At 44.0% G+C, this 15731-nt stretch overlaps 1 protein-coding gene and 1 non-coding gene across 2 annotated transcripts in view; one reads left to right on the plus strand and one right to left on the minus strand.

The window, feature by feature from the left end:
- Positions 1–15731, minus strand: part of LOC124805002 (zinc finger protein basonuclin-1-like) — a 297696-nt gene that overhangs the window by 104571 nt on the left and 177394 nt on the right. The gene's annotated exons all lie outside the window — the stretch shown is intronic.
- Positions 5839–5912, plus strand: Trnat-ugu. Its single transcript has one exon. It is a non-coding gene; the product is annotated as a tRNA-Thr (tRNA).

The raw sequence follows: 15731 nt of genomic DNA on the forward strand, positions 1-15731 counted from the left end.
AGTTACTCTTGTAATTGCTGGGTAAGCCATTTCAAGGGCTGGTGGAAGACAAGATTAGACCAAGTAGCGTAGGACCACGACTATTCGTGGTATTGAGGGCGTCCTCCGGGTATATGACAGATTAACGTTTCATCGTTTTGAACCTCTCTTAACACGAAGTCAGAGTCGAGTCGAAGAAAAATAAGTCCTGGAATCCACTGGTCTCCGATGCCCCAAAATTTAAGGTTCTAGGGGGACAGTTGCGTTACTAAGCCGAGCCACGCAACGCTGTCCTACAATCGGCACTTAGTTGATTCACTGTTTCACAGATTATTTGAAAGATTTTTATAGAAATGATGTGGAACGAGACAGGTTACAAGATAAGTGTATATGATTAGTTTTAACACCACTGAGCATACGAATTTTGAGAACAGCTCACGCAACTACACTTCACAATAACGTTTCTTTACAAGATACTAGTTTTTCACTAAAATTTCTTTTATAGAATACAAGTATTTGTGCATAATAAATGATCTTAGGTTACATTTAAAACTTGCTTAGCTGCCTATTACACATTTTATGTTACTGGGCAAATGATCGATGACTTTTGTTGATATATATTGAACTCCTTCCTCAGCAAACGATAGTCCTAATAAGGAATACAAAAGGTCACTTTTTCTTCTGTTGTATTAGACGTGGATGTCATTATCTGTCTCAATCTGTGATGAATTATTTATGAGAAATGTAATTAGCAAATTTATACAGGGTGTCCCACATAACTTTGGCCCCTCACATACACTATGTGATCAAAAGTATCCAAGCACCCCCAAAACCATACGTTTTGCGTATTAGGTGCATTGTGCTCCCACCTACTGCTAGATACCCCATATTAGCGACCTCAGTAGTCATTAGATATATTGAGAGAGCAGAATGGGGCGCTCCGCGGAACACACGGACTTCAAGCGTGATCAGGTGACGGGGTGTCACGCTCCGAAACATCTCTAGGTCCACTGTTTCCGATGTGATAGTGAAGTGGAAACGTGAAGGGACACGTACAGCACAAAAGTATAGACCGACCCCGTGTGCTGATTGACAGAGACCGCCCCGTTGAAGAGGGTCGTAGTGTGTAATAGGCCGTCACACAGGATTTACAAACTACATCAGGATCCACTGCAAGTACGATGACAGTTAGGCGGGAGGTGAGAAAACTTGGATTTCATGGTCGATCAGCTGCTCATAAGCCACACATCACGCCGGTAAATGCCAAACGACGCCTCGCTTGGTGTAAGGAGCGTAAACATTAGGCGATTGAACAGTGGAAAAACGTTGTGTGGAGTGACGAATCACGGTACACAACGTGTGGCCAATGCCCGGTGAACGTCATCTGCCAGCGCGTGTAGTGCCAACATTAAAATTCGGAGGCGGTGGTGTTATGGTGTGGTCGTGATTTTCATGGAGAGGGCTCGCACCCCTTTGTTGTTTTACGTGGCACTATCTCAGCACAGGCCTACATTGATGTTTTAAGCACCTTCTTGCCTCTCTCTGTTGAAGAGCAATTCGGGGTTGGCGATTGCATCTTTCAACCCGATCGAGTCTTTGTTCATAATGCACGGCCTGTGGAGGAGTGTTTCCACGACAATAACATACCTGTAGTGGACGAGCCTGCACAGAGTCCCGACCTGAATCCTTTGGGTTGTTTTGGAACGCCAACTTCGTGCCAGGTCTCACCGAGCGTCATCGATGCTTCTCCTCAATGCAGCACTCCGTGAAGGATGGGTTGCCATCCTCCAAGAAACTTTCCAGCACCTGATTGAACGTATGCCTGAGAGAGTGGAAGCTGTCATCAAGTCTAAGGGTCGGCCAACACCACGTTTAATTCCAGCATCACCGATGGAAGGTGCCACGAACTTGTAAGTCATTTTCAGCAAGGTGCCCGGATACTTTTGAGCACTTAGTGTATTTCCGAAATGAAACAAAATGTAAAAAATACGATTGGCCAGGGATGAAACTATGTCGGGGGCTCACACAATCGGTAGGAATGCACAATCCCTAGAAGTAAACAATCATCAATTTCAAAACAAAGTTACGTTTTCTTAAAGATTACACGTATTTTTATCTACCGAAACGGAAACTAGAGGTACAATTGTTGATGGCAGACTTGGTTTCAGTGCTCTAAGCCTGATGACGGCACACTTGATTTCAGTGCTCTAAACCATATACTTACACTTCAAATAATGGACACGATACCACAGTTTCTGCCGTAATGCTGTGATGCCGCAGTGCGGGTTGCCTGCATTGTCCTGAAGCCTGGTGTATGCAACCCTTCCTCCGCGCGTTACGACAGAATCAGTGGCGCCGTCGCCATTGTTTGAAGTCTATGCATTTCAGAAAGTATGGGACTTGGAACGGTGAAAACACGCCTGCTATCACAGATTAACTTCAATTTCCATTTCTGTAGAAAAAAAAACAAGTGTATCGTTTAAAACAAACTTTACTATGTGTTGAAAGTAATGTTCGTTTAGAGTTATGGATTATGCATCCCTGCTCATTGTGAAAGCCCGTGACATAGATTGAATTTTTCGCGTTATGCTTCGTTTCGAAAGTATGTCAAGTGGCAGAGCTAAGTGGGGAACCCTCCTTGTTGTGAATGTACTGTTAAAATGCCAAACTCCTTGAAGAGACTGCCTAGTGATGGCTTGGTGTTGTGTGCTGTCCTGAGGTTCGTTAGGTATAAGTAGTTCTAAGTTCTAGGGGACTGATGACCATAGCTGTTAAGTCCCATAGTGCTCAGAGCCATTTGAACCATTTTGGAGACATACCTACAAGATGACAGTCACCACGTATTATTCTTACTGTTCGCTTTTGTGCAGTGGGTATTTTCTTTGTAAGTCATGAGTTACTAAGGTAGAAATATTCGATAAGATATTATTGAATTGAAACCTGGAGATGAAGTTAGGAGGTTCAGTCGTTTGTTTCTGAGACAAGCAATATAAAATAAACGTCGTCCCAAAGGCCTTGAAAACGCAACGGTGCCCACCGGCTGCCGTGTCATCCTCAGCCCAGTGGCATCAATGGACGAGGTATGGAGAGGCATGTGGTCAGCACACCGCCCTATCGCTTGTTGTGAGTTTTCTTCACCGGTGTCGCTACTTTCCAACCAAGTAGCCCCTCAATTGGCCCCAGATGGGCTGAGTGGCCCTCACTCATCAGCATCACTCGGCATATCCAGACGGTGACAAATCCAAATGGTAGCCAAGCCCGAGAGCGCTCAACTTCGGTGATCTGACGGGAACTGGTGTACCACTGCGTTAAGAGACAAGCAGAAAACGAAGGGTAAAAGTAGCTGAACTTAATTTTTTGAGAAGCTTCTTACATATCAGGTTTTCATTGAATGCACATCCAAAAATTTGACGCATTCTACCCTGATTAGTGATTTCTTTTCACAGTACAGAATGAAATTTTCACCCTGCAGCAGAGTGTGCACTGATGTGAAAGTTCCTGGCAGATTAAAGCTGTGTGCCGGATCGAGACTCGAACTCGGGACCTTTGCCTTTCGCGTTCAAGTGCTCTATCAACTGAGCTACCTACGAAGTTTCATAGCAGTTCAAACTCCGCTGTAGAGTGAAAATATCTTTCTGGAAACGTCCCCCAGTGTGTGGAAAAACCGTGTCTCCGTCATAACCTTTCTTCCAGGAGTGCTAGTTTTGCAAGTTTCGCAGAAGAACTTCTGGAATGTGGGAGGCGAGATACCGCCAGAAGTAAAGCTGTGAGGAGATGCATCGTGCTTGGGTAGCTCAGTTGGTAGAGTACTTGCCCGCGAAAGACAAAGGTCCCGAGTTCGAGTCTCGGCCCGGTACACAGTTTGTAAGTAGGCTGTTTAGGTTTTTATGTTGGTAACACCATGCAGCGCTCTGTATGAAAATCACTGGCTGTGCTGTGTGCAGTCCGTGGCTAGTTGGCATTGTTGGAATGTTCGCCATTGTAGTGTTGGGCGGTTGGATGTTAACAGCGCGTAGCATTGCACAGTTGGAGGTGAGCCGCCAGCAGTGGTGGATGTGGGGAGAGAAATGGCGGAGTTTTGAGAGCGGATGATCTGGACGTGTGTCCATCAGAGACAGTAAATTTGTAAGACTGGATGTCATGAACTGCTATATATATTATGACTTTTGAACACTATTAAAATCTTTCATTTGCTAACTATGCCTGTCAGTAGTTAGTGCCTTCAGTAGTTTGAATCTTTAATTTAGCTGGCAGTAGTGGCGCTCGCTGTATTGCAGTAGTTCGAGTAACGAAGATTTTTGTGAGGTAAGTGATTCATGAAAGGTATAGGTTATTGTTAGTCAGGGCCATTCTTTTGTAGGGATGTTTGAAAGTCAGATTGCGTTGCGATAAAAATATTGCGTGTCAGTTTAGTGTTGATCAGAATAGGTAAAGAGCGAAATGTCTGAGTACGTTCAGTTCTGCTCAGCTGTTTGAACATCAAATAATGTAAGAGGTTTATCAGCACAGTAATTCATTAATTTTTCTAAGGGGGCGTTTCATAAGTTTTAATCTGCCAGGAAGTTTCACGTGCTACATTGTTGGTATGCCGTAGCTATGTACATTCTCAAAACCAGGAGGATGCCAGGAAGTCATCACAGGAGCATAATTCACTTTGCACACGCAGAGGGACAGAGCTCGCATTACAGGAAACTGACGACATTGGGTTCACAAGCGATGGAGGTCGCACGATTTTGTCCCAGCATTCGATCAGCCCACTTAGGAGTTCGTGTGGGGGCAGTTAGGTTTCGACACACGGGCTAATCGTCTTCTCTGAGCAGCCGCCTGCCGTAATCTCATTAAGTCGGAATTATGGACGTCTCGCCGCGCGGCCTGTAATATTCGGCGACCGACCGCCCCGCGGCCCCGTTGCTCAAGAGTCCACGGTGCGCCGCTCCGGGGACAGATGGCAGGCGGCGGCTGGAGCCTGCCCGGACCGCTTGCGCAACGCCGATCCGCTGCCCTGCCGTTAGCGGCCCGGCACGCGTCTATTCACGTCCCGCGGTTCTTATTTCACGTCCCACAGGCCGTCTTAATATTTGTGCTCCCTGCGACGCCCTCCTAACTCATCTGTCCACTGGTGCAGTGGTAACCGGTAGTGCGTTCTCCTACTGTGACTCTAAATCCGCTACACCGCTCGGTGCTACTTCCGCATCACACGCATAAAATAATATTAAACACACACACACACACACACACACTTTTCGGGTGGATGACCACATGTTGGTTGAGTCGTTTTGGGGAGAAGACCAGACAGTGAGGTCATCGGCCTCATCAGATTAGGGAAGGACGGGGTAGGAAGTCGGCCGTGCCCTTTCAAAGGAACCATCCCAGCATTTGCCTAGAGCGATGTAGGGAAATCACGGAAAACCTAAATCAGGATGGCCGGACGAGGGATTGAATCGTCGTCCTCCCGAAGGCGAGCCCAGTGCGCCCACAGGAAGTTCGTTATTAGCAAAAAAAAAAAAAAAAAAAAAAAAAAAAAAAAAATTCGGCAAAGTAAACAGACCTAAAGTAAGGGATTTTCCGCCATTCAGTTCAAACACTGAAAAGAATATGAGGACTATGAAATATTAAATTAACAGATGTTCCAGGACTAAAGCAAGAATAAAATTACAATTAAATGAACACCCTTAGCTGCTTGCAGGTGTTGACATACGCCAACGTGGACAGATGAAAATGTATGCCCCGACCGGGACTCGAACCCGGGATCTACTGCTTACATGGCAGACGCTCTATCCATCTGACAATACGTTGAGAATGTGGGTTTGGCGGGAGGCGTGCCAGAGATAAATCCCTGCAGTCGCGCTATCCTCTGTGTCCTCGGTGGCTCAGATGGATAGAGCGTCTGCCATGTAAGCAGGAGATCCCGGGTTCGAGTCCCGGTCGGGGCACACATTTCATCTGTCCCCGTTGACGTATGTCAACGCATGTAAGCAGCTAAGGATGTTCATTTCATTGTAATATCATTCTAACGAGCTGCTTAGTCAGCGATGGTATCTGTTCTTTCGGACATGTCCGACATTTACCATAACTTGACCAGGAGCTTGTCGGCAGGAGAAAGGCAATTAAAAAGATTACAGAGGGCTGTCTTCGAGGCTGTGCAGACGGTCCATTGTCCTGCGATCTTTGTATTGGATCCCTATTACATGTTAGACGGGACAGACACTAATGAAGGTTTTGTTGCATAGGCGGATGACATAGTAGTAGTTGCGTCTGCAGATTCCAGGGAGAGACTCGAGGAAAAGACGAATGATGTGCTTGCTCAGATGCAGCGTTGGTACACCGACAACAAACTGACTGTCTATCAAATCACATATGTACAAATTTCTGAAGGGAAGGCTTTCTCTTGCCAAAAATCCTTTCCTGTGTCTTGCTGGAGTCCCTATGAAACGCAGCACTGAATGTATCTAGGCTAGGAGTTCTTCTACTGAAAAAAGGAACTTTGTAGAATATATAAATGTGTTACTAAGAAAAATGTTCAAATTATGTACAAGATAGAATGTGCTAGGGCTGCTGACAATAAATTACCCTTGTGTGCTGTGTTCATATTGCAAAGCTATCTTCAAAGCCATTGTGGATATCGCTGCCAGCGTGCGACGCATCACCTTCGACTGGAGAGAAACAAAAGAATACTTTCTGTGAACTCCTTGGAGCGTACTTCTGAGCCTCACTGGTGCCTTTTGCACAACACCTGTCGACGGTTTACTGGTGATCCTAGGGGTATCTCCAATGAGTATCGTGGTACGTTGTGTTATTTTGGTTTGAGAAGGAACAATACGATCGTGTAAGAGACCGGGGAGATAATATTACTCATGGAAGACAATCATGAGCCTGGAAATTAGATGAGTGGCAGCCTCACTGGGGCAATGGAAGCACTGCGAGGCGGGTGTACAGCATATTCCTAAGCATTAGCAGCAGGCTCAAACTGAACGACATTGTCCCTACTCGAGGTGGCGTGCCCCCCTTAACAGGTCACGGTGCGTATCTCAAACATTTGCAACGAGTGGCGACACACCAAACTGTGAAAGTGGACTGGAAGGTTCTGCTGATCATGTCGTTCTCAGATGCTCCAACTTCCAAGTGGAGGGAGACTGCAGACAATTACAGTGCTATATACAAACAACTGTAAATTGCGAGAACTTTAGAACTACAGTTAATATGATTAAACATGGAATATTTAGAAGGCAACTGCTAAAGTTCCAGTCCGTAAGATTAAGTGGAAGCTCATAATTAACGTCAACACGTCACAAGAAGCGTTTTATCCATGATAGAGACTGCGAGGAACATATTAATGTAATTAAGAGAAACTTCAAACTACATTCAGATCTTAATAAAAAAAAAGAAATATTTAAAAAACGAAATGACTACCCACACATGTATGCGTAGACTCGAAGACTCTCGGGCACGTAGATAACAGTCAGAGCAGTGTAGAATAGTCTAACGACTGGAGTGCTACGGGCAGACATAATCGTAGTTCGTTGGCAAACCTAGAGTTCTTCGAGGGGCTGCCAGTAACATATCTAGTTGCACAAGCTGGAAGTTATTCACTTCGAACTTGAATTAATCCTTTTTTATGTTCTTTTTATTTCATTATCTTTTCAGTAGTCTGCTTTTTCTACATTTATTTAACAATGGTTACTGTTGACATAGTTTATAACTACGTAAGTAATGTAAATATTGTATTCTCATCTCACCATAAATATTGAATATGTACGACCTTTTCAGAGTTTCCGGATAAAAAATTTAAAATCCAGGACAATAAACTGAATTGTTTTGGAATTTGTGTGTAGTGAGGATGTATTAACGAAATTATGGTGCATATATTCGGTAGTAAATGAATTACCAGGATGAGCCATGTATAAAAAGAGATGCAACTTCGTGATTAGAATTGCTATGTTCTATGTCAGTCACTACCGACGTGCTTGCTAATTTTAATACTATGAAATTGGCTGTCTCCTCTTGTCCAGTACTTGAGAGTCTGACGAAACAACGATGAAAGAGGATTACGATACTTTAAGACTGGGTTCTAGCCAGCGAGCTTTCGTAGCATATAAATTGGATTGAATTTTATGAGTTGTGTTTAAGGAATCGTCTGGTCACGCCTTCGAATACTAGGATTTGTTTTGACAGGTGATGGTGATACAGGTTTGGTTCCCGACTGATGCTATTTACTTTTGCAAGTATTGTCTTAGAACAAATCTCTGCTAGATATAAAGAAATGTGTGTGAGAAGCATCGATATTACCAAAGAGTGGAGGCAGCTATTGTCATCATAGCGAGAGCACGTAATTGCAGTTTGTATTACTGTAAACTGCTGAGAGAGGCAATGTTTTTATTAATTAATATTTTTCTGTGGCATGAAATTGTCATATAAGTTTTCAGAATATGTAATATCACAACAATAAATCCTAAGTGATCACTCAAATATCGCCCCCACTGCCTACCAGTGTATAAATATTCCGCATTTGACTGAGGGGTTTTATGTTCAAGTTAAATAACATTAATCACTGTTAGAATAATAACTTTGACGAAGGAAGGCAATTACTCGTATTTACATCGCCTTGGACGACGCTCCATTCAATTACAGGCTCGACCGGTTCGTTAGCGAATAATCTGGGTGCGGTGTAATTTGCTTACAGACGTAGGAAATGATTAGGGCATGCTTCGTTGGTTACGAGAAGCTCGACCAAGCCAGTTTTCTTTGGAGACTGCAGTGTGTCCTTTTTCTGCTGTTTACGTGGCGAAAGGACTCTCCACACACTTAGCTATCCTCTCTTGGCAGTGCATTGCAGGTGACAATGACATTTTCTGACATACGCGCGTTCGCGTGTGTGTGCGTTTGTGTGTGTGTGTGTGTGTGTGTGTGTGTGTGTGTGTGTGTGTGTGTGTGTGAGAGAGTGTGTATGTGTGTTTCCAGTCGGGGACAATGCTCCATGGCCGGAGATAGACGTCCCCGAAGAGAGGGAGAGGAAAACAATCTGCTGCGTGTCCCGTGACAGGAAACAGCGCGATAGGAAGAGAGCAGCCGACAGCAAAAAACAAGCACAGGTAAGGCACGCACGACGCGTATATACGAAGATCGTAAGACACTGGAAAAGTCGGAAAGAAACTTATATCCATAATTCTAATGCCAGCATAGTTGTTTGCAAGGTACGTCTTATAATTGATAATGACTGTGCCGTTTGATTCACATGCTAGAAACGGGCTTCAAGGAATTCACGCCGATCTCTCCCTGATATTAGTGTAATGTATATAATTTGTTGTCGAAAACTTTCACAGCCACCCATAAAAAAGGTTTTTCACACACACACACACACACACACACACACACACACACACACACACACACACACACTTGAAAATGTGTGTATCTTATTTTCCAGTTAGCGTAAGAGGTTGACTTCTAGCTAATTCCTTAACTACTGTTTAGTTGTGTAGATTTGGACTCGAAACCACATGAGACGTAGTAGTGACAAAATCATTGTACTTAAGTTCTGGAGTATTTGGGTTTATTCCCACCACAGCCACCCGGACTTTTTAGATTTACCTATATAGTTGAAGGGGAATACTTGGTTGTAGCCTAAGAAAGGACAAGTCGATATCCGTCCCCAATGCGAGCATGTGGTCTGTCTCTGATGGTCTAGACATCGACGAGATTTCTTTTCGGATTGAACTCGTATATCTGAATAATGCTGTCACTTTAAAATAAAGGATTTGGAAGTATATAGACAGTATCACAAGACTGTTATGGCTTGTAGGTCAGATATTAAGTACTGTAAATGAATTTCACTGTCGATAAAATTGTAAAGTACATTAAAAGACGTGGAACAAGTTTTTAAGGCCTACTGACCACCTGTTGGATTTTCTCACGTGATAATCGGCAGATGTTTGTTTTGCAAAGGAGACAAAAGCCAACAAGCAACACGTCAATACAACAGGTATTTAACAGAATTGTAAGAAGCTTTTCATTCTGTCAGTTTGTCTAGTTTGATAGGCCTCGTTCCGAAAGAAGAGAAAGCAAATCTATGAATCTTTCTCTTGCGAATATGTGCAGTTTTCAATAATGTGATTTTAAATACGTATGACAGTTATACATACACAGGGTGGTCTATTGATCGTGACCGTGCCAAATATCTCACGAAAAAAGCATCAACCGAAAAAACTACAAAGAACGAAGCTCATCAAGCTTGAAGGGGGAAACCACATGGCGCTACAGTTGGCCCACTAGATGGCGCTGCCATTGGTCAAACGGATATCAACCGCGTTTTTCTTAAATAGGAACCCCCATTTTTTATTAGATATTCATGTAGTACAGAAATAAATACGAATGTTTTAGTTGGACCACTCTTTTCGCTTTGATGCTTATTTCGTGAGATATTTGGCCCGGTCACTATCAATGGACCACCCTTGTTTCAGAAGTGAAGGTCAGAATTTAGAGATATGACAGGAATGATCATTCGATGCAAAAGAGTCAAGTAAACATGGACTCTTCGATATTGTGAAACAGTTCTCTTCTATTGCAAGCTCTTTGCTTTCCATGTTTTGGGATGTGGTAGTAGGGACCAAAACATCAAAAAATGTACACATGTACTCTAAAATGCATACCTTAAGATCTATGAGCACTTGTTTATCTTCGCTACTTTGAAAAACAACTCTTCTTTTGAGGGTATGAATTTCAGAGCACATGTTTACCGGACATTTTTTCCTTGTTTTGGCCCATACTACGGCTTTCCAAAATATGGAGGACAAAGAGGCTGCAGTAGAAGAGACTTGTTTCACAGTATCGAAGATCAAAATTGCTCGTAGCTCTTAAGATATGCGTTTTAGAGGCCATGTTTGCTTCACTTTGTTTCGAGTTATCACTCGCAGCAATGCCCTTCTCAGTTTCTTGCTCAACCATGCCCGTGAGATGGTGCTTAAGATTCCAGTGTAACATACCTCCTTACAACATTGGTCATTTCTATAGCTTCCTACTTTCTAACAGCCACTTGATACTGTCAAATACACAGTAGAAAGTTAAGAAGTTTAGTATGAACGATAGACCTTGACGCGATGGGAGATGGTCGTGCTACAAGTGCAAAATGGTTCAAATGGCTCTAAGCACTATGGGACTTAACATCTGAGGTCATCAGTCCTCTAGACTTAGAACAACTTAAACCTAAGGATATCACACACATCCGTGCGAGCGTAGCAGCAGCGTGGTTCTGGACTGAAGCGCCTAGAACAGCTCGGTCACAACGGCCGGCGCTACAACTGCTGCCATTCAAGTTTAAAACATTTTGAAATAGAATCTATTGGAAACTAACACAAATTTCTTTTTTCAAGAGAAATGATAGTTGTTAAGACTCAAAGAATCTTAGATCATTTGCAAGTATCACATGTTTCGTGACAAAGGTTTTCTTCTGTTCCACGATATAAGATGGTGCACGACCTACGAAGTATGGCTTAACTGTCCACTTGTTATATAAACAGTTCTAAAAAATATAGCATTTTACTCACCATAAAATTTTCTATTTGAAGAACTAATTACGTATTCCAAATAGCTTTAATATATTACGTAGCACTTAAATGTGTAGAACGCGAAATATACATAAAAACTGCGCAAAACTAAATCTCATGTCTAGCAACTCCAAAAGCTACAGAAAATAGCTGAAACTGCTTACGTGGCTCTCTCATCACTTCATGTGATTCCAGTATCAGTCACTAAACTAAAGTATCGACCAAAAAATTCTTGAGATCCTAAGTACAGTACAACTATACCGTTACTAAAGAAGGCTGCAGCCTCTCCAGTAGCTGTTGAGACAACTGTCCGGATAAATGGCTGGTGTGGGACTATTTTAGCCAATACGACCTAACTGTGCTAGTACTGTGGGACGACTGAAAACAACGGGAACAAAAAGTATAGCTTCCCCCAAGACACTGTAATTCGTTCTGAATGAGCGACGGACTTTTAAGATCAAATGATCGGAGCTGAGACTTGAAAAGAGGTTATAAGATGAACAGCAAACATGCAAAAACGTGCAAAGGATATAGTCGAACTAAATAAGGTGAAGTTGAGAATTAGATTAGAAAACGAGACGCACGAAGCGGTAGACAAATTTTTGTGTTTGTGCAGCAAAATAATTGACTATAATGTCCGCAGCTCGTGGTCTTGCGGTAACGTTCTCGCTTCCTGCGCACGGGGTCCTGGGTTTGATTCCCGGCGGGGGTTAGGGATTTTCTCTGTCTCGTGATGACTGGACGTTCTCGCTTCCTGCGCACGGGGTCCTGGGTTCGATTCCCGGCGGGGTTTAGGGATTTTCTCTGCCTCTTGATGACTGGGTGTTGTGTATCTCTCATCATCATTTCATCTTCATTGACTCGCAAGTCGCCGAGGTGGCGTCAACTAAAAAGGACTTGCAATAGGGCGGCCGAACTTCCCAGCATGGGGCCACCCGGTCAACAATGCCATACGATCATTTCATTTTTTTCATTTCATTGACTATAATAGATTTAACGGTGTTGTAAATACTAACTGTCTGCTGAAGGTATTCTGAAAAACAAAATTATCTTAACGTGTAATATAGATGTAAATGTTAAGAAGTCGTTTTTTGCGTGTACTAGCCTAGAGTGTATACATGGAAGTGAAAGTGAACGATAAACACCATAGACAAGGAAAAAATGAAAGTTTCTGTAATATGGTACTACGGAAGAATGCTCAAGATTAAGTGGGTAAATAAAAAAAACTAACGGAAAGTACTCATTAAAGACGGAGAGAAAATAAATTTATGGTACAAAGTCATAAGAACATCTCGAAATGAAGGGATTAGTTGATAGGATCAAGGAATAGTTAATTTAGTGATGGAATGAAGTGTAGGGGTGGTCGATTTGCAAGCTGGAATTCATTGGTTATAGGTTGTAGAAGTTATGCAGCGACAAAGACAAACGTAAAAATGTCGTAGAATGTAAATTTAAGGCTTACAATTTCTATTATGGATGTATTTATCTGCAGTGTGGCCTTATATGGATTTGTAACGCGAATGATAAGCACCTCAGGCGAGAAGATAACAGGAGGTTTTGAAATGTAACACTACAGAAGAATTTTGAGGAATAAATGAGCAGATCAGGTAGCAAACGAAGAGGAACTGAATTGAATCGGGGAGAAAATTTTACGACGCAACCTCATCAACACCAGGGATACGTTGACAGGATACATCCTCAGGTAACAAGGAATAGTTAGTTTGGAGACAGAGGGCTGTGTGAGGGAGGTAAATATTGTAGCGAAAGATTAAGGCTTGATAACAGTAAACAGATTAAAGTATATCTGGCTTAGAGAAGTTAAGCAGACGTGCAGAGAAACGCAAAGGATATACTAGCGTGGAGAATGTGATGACACAGTTAGTTACTGTCATTAACCTACGTTTTAGACACACACACCTTCGAAACAGTCTGGAACCGCGCGACCGCTACGGTCGCAGGTTCAAATCCTGCCTCGGGCATGGATGTGTGTGATTCCTTAGGTTAGTTAGGTTTAAGTAGCTCTAAGTTCTAGGGGACATGACCTGAGTAGTTAAGTCCCATAGTGCTCAGAGCCATTTGAACCATTTTTTGTACATGCGGTCGCGCATTATCCTGCTGAAATGTAGGGTTTCGCAGGGATCGAATGAAGGGTAGAGCCACGGGTCGTGACACATGTGAAATGTAACATCCAGTGATCAAAGTGCCGTCAATGCGAACAAGAGGTGACTGAGACGTGTAACCAATGGCACCCCATACCATCACGCCGAGTGATACGCCAGAATGGCGATGAGGAATATGACGAATACACGCTTCCAATGTGCGTTCACCGCGATGTCGCCAAGCACGGATGTGACCATCATGATGCTGTAAACAGAACCTGGAGTTATCCGAAAAAATGACGTTTTGCCATTCGTGCACCCAGGTTCGTCGTTGAGTACACCATGGCAGGCGCTCTTGTCAGTGATGCAGCGTCAACGATAACCGCAGCCATGGTCCCCTAGCTGATAGTCCAAGCTGCTGCAAACGTCGTCGAACTGTTCGTGCATATGGTTGTTGCCTTGCAAACGTCCCCATCTGTTGACTCAGGGATCGAGACGTGGCTGCACGATCCGTTACAGCCATGCGGACAAGATGCCTGTCATCTCGACTGCTAGTGATATCAGGCCGTTGGGATCCAGCACGGCGTTCCGTATACCCTCCTGAACCCAACGATTCCATATTCTGCTGACAGTCATTGGATCTCGACCAACGCGAGCAGCAATGTCGCGATAAGATAAACCGCAATCGCGATAGGCTACAATCCGACCTTTATCCAAGTCGGAAACGTGGTGATACGCATTTCTCCTGCTTACACGAGGCATCACAACGACGTTTGACCACGCAACGCCGGTCAGCTGCTATTTATGTATGAGAAATCAGTTGGAAACTTTCCTCATGTCACCACGTTGCAGGTGTCGCCACCGGCGTCAACCTTGTGTGAATGCTCTGAAACGCTAATCATTTGTATATTACAACATCTTCTTCCTGTCGGTTAAATTTCGCGTCTGTAGCACGTCATCTTTGTGGTATAGCAATTTTAAAGTCCAGTAGTGTACATCATCGACAAACTTGTGAGCCTTCCAATTATCGCTAGTGTTTTCTTGCTTACTAATGTCATGTTATCATTTCGTGCAAGTAAAAGTGGAATGAAAAGCCGAAAAAGAAGTAGTTCACCGTTTTAAAGGTTTCGGTTCACCCATGATGTATTGCTGAAACAGGACGTATGGAGTACATGAAATGGTTACATTTACGGATGAGTAGCACAAGCGGTTTTGAGGTACCAGGTGTCGACCCAGGCTGAAATATCTTATCAGTACGTGACGTAGCTTCCTCGGGCGACAATGCAGGCTGTGACTTAGGCATCCAGCCGATCGTACAGACAGCGAATACTGCGCTGGGATACGTTATGCCACGACTGCACGACCTCTTCACGTAGCTCTGTAAGATTTGTTGCTTGACGATTCACAAGAGTCACCTCTCGTCTCATCATATCCCGGAAGTGCTCGGCTGGGGCCAGGTTCGGAGATGGTGCTGGCCAGGAAATTTGATGCACGTCTTGCAGAGCACGTTGAGTTTCATGCGTTTTACGGGTAGCATGTGGGCGAGTGTTATCCTGCTGGAACAACTCGTCAACTTCCTGTTGAAATAACGACAAAAGGATGGGTGTTGGAACATTCTGCACGTACCGAGCGCTGTTTAGCGTCTCTACCAGAAACGCCAAAGGTGAACGATAGTTGTTGTTTATCGCATCGTAGACCACACTGCCTGGGGTTGGGCCGGCGTGTCTTTGGACGAATGCGCTCTGCATGACAGCGCTCGCCAGGTGCACGTCGTACGCACAGACAACCGTCACTTGTGTGCAGGCACCATCTGGTTTCATCGCTGAAGGCTACGCTGCGCCATTCCATCTTTGTAGTGATGCTCTGACTGCACCAGTCGAACAGTGCATCTCGATGCTGTGGCGTAGGTGGAAGACGGTCTAGGTGTGTGCGTGCCCGTAGTCCCACTGTTATAACCAGTGCGCAACAGTTTGTGTCGAGACGTCTAGGCACACAAGCCCTCCTACCTGTGCTGTTGAAGGATTTGCTCCTGCCGCCTTTACAATTCGACGATCTTGGCGGGAGTCTGCGCTGCACGGATGTCCAGTTCCGTGACAGTGTTCACACGACCGCT

Source organism: Schistocerca piceifrons, chromosome 7 (genome assembly GCF_021461385.2).
Source record: "Schistocerca piceifrons isolate TAMUIC-IGC-003096 chromosome 7, iqSchPice1.1, whole genome shotgun sequence".
NCBI lineage: Eukaryota > Metazoa > Arthropoda > Insecta > Orthoptera > Acrididae > Schistocerca > Schistocerca piceifrons.